The following is a 7,944-nucleotide window of genomic DNA, read 5'->3' as shown; positions in this document are numbered from 1 at the left end:
TTCTTCTACACATCATGCCACTAACATTAAGAAAATAATAATAATTTTAGTAAATATAAACTGCTATGAGAAAAAAAACTCTTTGCACATGAGTTTTAAAAATAAATAAACAAATAAACTCTTCGCACAGTGCAGAGAGATAACAAATGGAGTAAAAAAGGAAGAAAAAACTCTCCGCATAATACAGAGAGATGGCAAACCATGTGCGGAGAATTGACAAACTCTACGTACAGTGCGGAGAGATGGCAAATATCATGGCAAAACTCTTCGCACAATGCGGAGATATGGCATTTTGTGCGGACACTATCCTCACAAAGTGCGGACTCTCCGTACAGTGCGGAGTAAAAAAAAGTTAAAAAAAACTTCGCACAGTACGGAGAGTTGGCAAACTCTTCATACAGTGCGAAGTTAAAAAAAAAAAAAAAAAACCTCCTCACAGTAACTATCACTTGCGTTGCATGACTTTTGCATTTATCGTATTTTTATTAATGTATGAATTTTAGCTTTTTGGAAAATTTTTGAAACAATATCTAGAAATATTTTCATGATATAAGAAAATAATTGTAAATTATTTTTACAATTGCATAACAATATTGTGTTATCTAGAAAAAATATACTTGTATATTTCATACTTGAATAAGAAATAAACGAGATTATACAAATTATTTTACTTGTATTCTTTGATAGTGTTGATATGATTGAGTTGAATATGACGATTATATTTCTAAATTTTGTGTAATTTAATATTGGAAAATTGAAGAATGAGCATCATATTCATATGCATTTATATTTTGTGCTTCATATATATTTAATATTTATTTTATGCTTATATTGAAAAAATAAAAATTTGAATTTTTTTTTTGAAATTTGGTTTGGTAAGTAAATTTACGGTGTTCTACATTCTCGGTATTTGTAAGTGCAAAAATCGGTATATAAAAATACAGTAAACTGCAAATACAGTAGGCAGCATATACGGTAAGCTGCAAATACGACAAGGTGAAAATATGGTAAGTTATTTGCAAATATGGTAGGTTGCAAATACAATAAGTTGCAAAATACGGTAGGTAGCGTATACGGTAAGGTACAAATACGATAAGGTACAAATATGGTAGGATGCAAATACGTTAAGCTGTAAATACGATATGCAGCATATACGGTAAGCAACCTGCAAATACAATAAGCTGCATATATGGATTTATAATTTGTTATAAATGTATAAAATTTATTTAATATTGAATTTCTTAAATATTAAATGTTGTAATTTAATATTGTTTCCTTTTTTATAATTGTATTTCTGAGAATTAAAAAAAAAAGTGGCTATGAAATTGCTAATTTTTAAATGTGTTTTTTTTAAGATAAAAATGATTTTTTATGTTATTTGTAAAAAAAAAAAATTTATTGTAATTTTATTAGCGTAATAAGAAGATTTATTATGATTTTTTTGAAAAATTTTGTTTATGATGATTGACAAATATTATTCCACACACGCATCATGCCAACAACATAAAAAATAATAATAATTTTAGTGTATATAAACTCCAAGTGACAAAAAAAAAATTTCGCACATGAGCAAAATAAAAGACTTCGCAAAGTGTAGAGAGATGGCAAACTATCTCTCCGCACAGTGTGAAGAGAAAAACAAAAGCTCTCGGAACTTTATCTGCAAGTTTCAAGAGGTCTTTTTTTAAACAACTTTTGAGCAATGCATTGAACACTTTAATTCTTGACTTACAACCCGAAAGTATAATTTCATTAAAAATTGTATCCGCTTCTAATGTCCAAGAGCTGTTATCAAGCAAATGTAAAATATTAAATTTGGGTGGTACCCTAAAGCCTCCATTTGTGAAAGCAATGTCATGGTACTATCAATATCCCCTTCTTTGCACAACTCACATATTATTTCATTGCATGAATCACGAGAAAGCTCCTTTCCAATACCGTAAATATGATTTGCATGCTCAGAAATTGAGATGTGACTAGAATTTAAAGACATAATTGATTTTGAGTCATATTTCTCGACTATGTTTCATTGTACATATGAAAAATTTACAATCTTGAAATTTGACTTGTAATTAAGGAATTTGAAAACAACTCTCCGCACTGTGTGAAGAGTTTTTTCTCTCTATACTGTGTGGAGAGCTGATTTGTCATCTCTCCGCATTGTGAGGAATTTTTTTTTCATCCGCACTGTGCGAAGAGTTTCTCAACTCTCCACACATGATTCAACTCTCTCCCCATTGTGGGAGAGGTTTTTTTTCTCTCCGTACTTTTTTTTACTTCACACATGGTTCAACTCTTTATGCACCGTGCGGTGAGTTTTTTTCTCTCCGCACTTTGCCGAGAGTTTTGCCATGGTGCGGAGCAACTCTCCACACTGTGCAAAGAGATTAACTCTCTCCGCACAGTGCGGAGAGTTTTTTTTGCTCTCCATACTATGCGGAGAGGGTTTTTTTTTCCTCCCACTGTGAGAAGAGTTTTCCAATTTTCCGCACATGGTTCAACCCTCTCCATACTGTACGGAGAGGTTTTTCCCTCTCCGAACCTTTTTTTATTTTTACTCCGCACTTGATTCAACTTTCTCCGCATTGTACGAAGAGTTTTTTTTTCAATTTTACAATATTGAATTACGCAAAATTTAGAAATATAATCTTCACATACAATTCAATCATATCAACACTATCAAAGAATACAAACAAAATAGTTTATATATTTCTTATTCAAGTATGAAATATACAAGTATATTTTTTCTAGATAACATACTGTCTTGCAATTATAAAAATAATTTACAATTATTTTCTTATGTCATGGAAATATTTTTAGATATTACTTCAAAAACTTTCCAAAAAAACTAAAATTCATACACTAATAAAAATATGATAAATACAAAATTCGTGCAACGCACGTGATAGCGACTAGTGTCACTAAAAAAGTGATAGAAATCTAGAAAATGATTGAAAACTAACAAACACTAAAAAAAAAGTGACAAAAATTCATAAAATTGACAATTACTAAAAAAAAGTGACATAATTTGAAAATATCATATTACATTGTTTATTGTAATCACTACATATTAAAAGAGGCCCTTTTTGGTAGTACTGTTTCTATGGAATCATGTCATTCTACTGTTTGTTGCCATTTTTTTATTTTTTTTATTGTTTTGGGTTTATCTTTACAACTGTTTTTTTTCTTTAAAAACCATTCCTATCTGAACTGAGCCATACATCGCTACAACAATCTCACACGCAACCATAATTTCTTTCGTATCTGTTATAGGCTTCTTTCTCTCTCCCATTTCTTCTCACTCTCTCCATTTTCACGCACAAACTATCGTTCTTCTTTGTTTCACTTCCCCCACAGAATCACTTCTTCTCTATTTTCTATTTTTCTCTGACGATTTCTTTATATATACTGCTTAATTTAGCTAGAGATACCATTCAAAAAATCTTAATCTTTTGTTTTTATTTTCTTTTGTAGAGGTTTGAAGTTTTCATCGCCGAGAAAGTATACGATCGAGAGGATGATTGAAAAAAGAGTTTTGGTAAGTAAATGTTAATTTGCTACTATGAATCGAATGTATAGTGGTTGGATTTTACTGTTTGGACCATCCTAAAAATTCAAACATTTTTTTCGGCAGGGTTTCAACTTTTCATTGTCTAATATATGAGATTGAGCAAGAACTTGGTCGAAATATAACCAAGCAAGAGTCTTATCTATTGGGTTTGTTGATCCAAAAATGATAATTTTCCTTTTCCTTTGATGCATTTATTATTTGTTCCACGTATTTTCATCTAGAACTTTCTGGCTGTAGAAAGGTTTGTTATTTTCTTTTTAAAATTTTTTTTTATAAATTTGGTACATTTATTTTTGAACTTTTTTCGATCTGAAATGTTCAAATGTTTTTTATTACTGAACGATCTCCAGATGCTTAAGGAGCTCCAAACTGTTATCAAATGAGGCCCATCCTATTTGTTGCCATCACGCTGCGACCTCCTGCAAAGTTAATTTAAAGCCCTTTGTGCAGTCAAGTACAGGTTCCCCATTTCGCTTGACAATACATCTTTGCGATCAGTAGTTGATTCTAATTAATTTGACTATTTTATTTGGAATTTTATGTTTCTCCTGTGAATTCTAGCAATTGAATTTGATGTGGAAGCTTTTTCGTATTTGATTCCGATTAACTAGAATATTATATCTGCAATTTTCTCTTCCTTTTTATGAATTGTAGCTATTGGATTTTGTGTGGATACATTTTTGCAGTTCGTATTTGATTTTGAATAATTATACTGTAATTTCTCTTGGCATCATGAATTCAAGCAATTGGATTTTGTGGTGACATTTTTCCGACCAGTAGTTGGTTATGATAATATGATTGATTAGAATGTTTCATCCGCAATTATTTCTTCCCTTAAGGAACTATAGGAATTGGGTTTTGTATGGATACATCTCTACTATTGGTAGTAGATTCTAACAAATTGGAATTTATTTGCAATTAAAATAAATGAACTGTGTTGGTAACTCCCTAAACTTCAAAAAATTATTTTTATTATTCTTCTCGGGACATTTGCACATTTTTCTTCACAAATAAAGCAAGAGATGTACTCGACTACATGATGTAGTTGAACTTCTGATATTTTTACCTGATGTTGAGATCTAGCCTACGTTCTAAAGTTCTGTTGGTGCACATGATCTTAACGTGACACAATCATCTAGATCCAGTAGTTAAAAAAGATACATGGGCTGAAGAGAAATTATTAGTCCTGGCTTCTTATCACCAATTATATGGAAATAAATGGACAAAATCGCAAGTTTGTTGTGTAAATTTTCTAATAGCTCGATCGTACTTGATTTTAACATAAAATTCTACATTTTATCATTTTCTTCTAATATGCTTTTTGCTGGAAGTTCAGTATCATGTTCAAAATTTTTCGAGATTGTAATATATCCTCTCTTTTTGTTGCTCTGTTTTCTTCTCTGCTTTGATAACCTTGCCCATATTATTAATTTTCTTGAACTGTTCAATTAAAGATGATCGCTGAAATTGAAATGCTAATGTGCCTATGGTCGACTAAGATCTTGCTTGGGTGGGCAACTATAGATATGAGAAAGAAAAGGTTTAACAGGCTCACTCTCTTATATTTATAATCTTACTTATAAGCCACCCTAAACATGCTCTAATTTGGTCTCTTAACTCATGATGATGGGAAATCAGTATATATGTTAGGCATATTTTGTGTTTTTATCTAGCTTTAGGATCAATTCATTGTATAGAGTAAAGCAAATGATAGATGGTATCCCTTTTTAATCTTATCGAAGAGTCATTTGGAAGAGACTTTTTTATCCATGTGAAATTTTGTTATTGTTTTGACGAACTTGACTATTCCAATATGAGAATTTGGAAAAGAAAAAATCTGGTATTTATCGTGTTAAAGAACTGAAATTACAGCATTAGCATACTGCCATCAAATACATCAATGGCACAATGGTAATTCTATAATCATTGCATTTCATCTACTTCTTTGTCATATCTTTTTTGCTTGGAGAAATCACTTCCACCAACTATTTTGCACCTGCTGCATCCCATGTGTTATCAAAATCCAATGCATATATTGTAAAGTATAGGAAAGGGCTTTGCCACAAGCATTACTCCAGTTACTCTCGGTTTGACACATCTTTTACTGAAAATGATCACAGAGAAATATGTGTGTGTGTGTGTGTGTGTGTGTATATATTTGTTGATATTTTGAACACAGTATAGCAGTGTATCGATATCTTGTTTACATGAACTGATGGGATTACAAAGGATTTCTTTTTCTATCTAATATTTCTCTCAGTAGATTTAGTGGTAGATTGAATGAACCAAATCCAAATCTATCAAAATACATCTTAGTTGCATTCCATTTTATAGACGTTATGACATGTGTGAGCTACTAAGGGAATATTTACTTTCTAGGTATTGCTTCCAAGTAATATAGCATTTGTGTTTAGTCACCTTCTTCCCACTTTTCCATGATCTGTCCATCTTTCTACTTTAGCATATTTGGCCTAATACAAAATTTTCTTTTAATTGTACAAGGAAGTTCATGGCAATGTTGATGTTCCGAAATCAAATATAATTCAAGCATGCAAAAGCATTGGTGCTTTAATGCCATCTTTCCATTCTTTAATTATTTTATGAGAAATTGCAATTTTTGGAGCTTAACTTGTCTAAATTACTTTCATTTGTTTATGCTTTCTTCAGTTGCTAGATCAGAGGGAGAGCATAAATGGACTATATTTTCCATAAATATTAGATAGGTAAAAGAATAAATCTTACTTTACTTAGAATTTCATTTGTGGGTAAAAATTCAATCTTGAAGCTTCATTTTGCCCACGAGTAGGAGACCTGACATTATTGAAGAGTTTGCAGTGTAGCAATAATGGAAGAGTGATTCGCAATTTTTTTGTAATGTTTTGTTTTTTCAATACAAATGTTTGTAAGTTCTCTATATATCTCTCTGTGGTTGTCTTAGTTTCTTGAATTCATTCATGAGGTGTTTTTTGTTAAACAAACTTGAATTTATTTGTGGGTTCTTCTATTAAGTCACAATGTTCTATACATTTGAAATCAGAATTGACATTGGCAAGGCCAACTTTATTTTGGTCTTTGAGGCCCCATATGCTTTTCTCCATGTCTCAAGTGTTCCCATTTGTAATTTGTAGCTAACACCTTAATTTTCCTCCTTTCCTTTATACATTGCTTCTCTCGACAAATTTAAGGCATTTGTATAAATGCCAAATGGGAAATATTTTGTTTCTCGAAATAATATATTTTCTTGTGATTGTTGTAATATAAAGCTGAATTTTTCAACTTCTCATTGTAATATATATGTTCCTGTCTATGAAAATTATACAGGGAAATTTCAAGTACATTGTATATTGATGGTTGATTCATTTTACTCATTTGTAGATTGATATTGGTTTAATTTTCTTCTTCCCTACAACTTGAGTATTTAATTCTCTGATTTTGTTGCCTCTCTCTCCCTAAGTCATCCTTGCTTGGTCTTGGGTTTGCTCCACAATGATCACCAGTTCACGTTTCCTCAGAGTCACTGAGGTGAGTATCTGACTGTAAATTTCAGGACCCCGTAGGATTAGTCGAGGTGCACATAAGTTGACTCGAACACTCACGGTCATAAAAAAAAAAAAGTAGTCACCCTTGCTTTATTTGCATTTAAGAATTATAAGTTCTATTTTTGCATTTTTTTTGTGAAATGGTACTTGCAAAACCTTAAATTAATTTGCCTAAATTTGGAGAATTCTAGAACAACCTCAATATCCATTTCCATAATTTATGACATCTTTATTTGTTTATTTTCAACAACTTGCTTGTGATTTTTGAAATCTAAGTTATATGCCTACTCAAAACACAAATGGGCGGCTTGACTCTATTCCTTACACATAGGTTAATAACCAATGAACTACAATGAAGGGGACATAAGACCTTACCTCAAGTTGAAAATGACGAGATAGGTTGAACTTCATTCTCTCTTTAGCAAGGCATATCACCCTTTGCTTACACATTACAGTGTTGTATTAAAATTTATCTTAGTATATTAAATGTTTTCAATACTAATATAAAAGAGTGTTTTCTCCATATCTACACAATTACATAGTCAACTAAACCTTGTCACGTGCATTGCACGTGCATCATACTAGTTATCCAAAGAAGTGAGAGTGAATTGTTTATTGTAATTACCCAAAAAAGTGAGTGTGTTGTTTATTGTAATTACAAGGATAGTTTGATGATACTGAGGAAAATATCTGTTATGTAATGAGAGTATCCTCCTACCACTTTTTGCAATGCTAGAATGTACTTGCCAAGTGATCTGATCACAAGTCAGATTTTTGACATTCTGTGAAAAGTGATAATTAAAGATAAAAAAAAAATGAACCCAGAATTTTGGA

The 7,944-nt window shown here is 31.2% G+C and overlaps 1 long non-coding RNA gene across 3 annotated transcripts; it reads left to right on the top strand.

Moving 5' to 3' along the window:
- The first annotated feature begins 3,189 nt into the window (after nt 1–3,189).
- Nucleotides 3,190–6,939, top strand: LOC111394707. Of its 3 annotated transcripts, none has more exons than XR_002702692.1 (3): nt 3,190–3,538; nt 3,635–6,294; nt 6,378–6,939. It is a non-coding gene; the product is annotated as an uncharacterized LOC111394707 (long non-coding RNA). The 3 variants fall into 3 exon arrangements; XR_002702691.1 differs by having other exon boundaries at nt 3,203–3,538; nt 3,635–3,812; nt 3,922–6,935; XR_002702690.1 differs by having other exon boundaries at nt 3,205–3,538; nt 3,635–6,935.
- Nucleotides 6,940–7,944: the final 1,005 nt, after the last annotated feature.

This window comes from Olea europaea, chromosome 5 (assembly GCF_002742605.1).
Source record: "Olea europaea var. sylvestris chromosome 5, O_europaea_v1, whole genome shotgun sequence".
NCBI classification, from domain to species: domain Eukaryota; kingdom Viridiplantae; phylum Streptophyta; class Magnoliopsida; order Lamiales; family Oleaceae; genus Olea; species Olea europaea.
The sequence above is the reverse complement of the archived record's forward strand: the minus strand, read 5'-3'. Positions and strand labels throughout refer to the sequence as shown.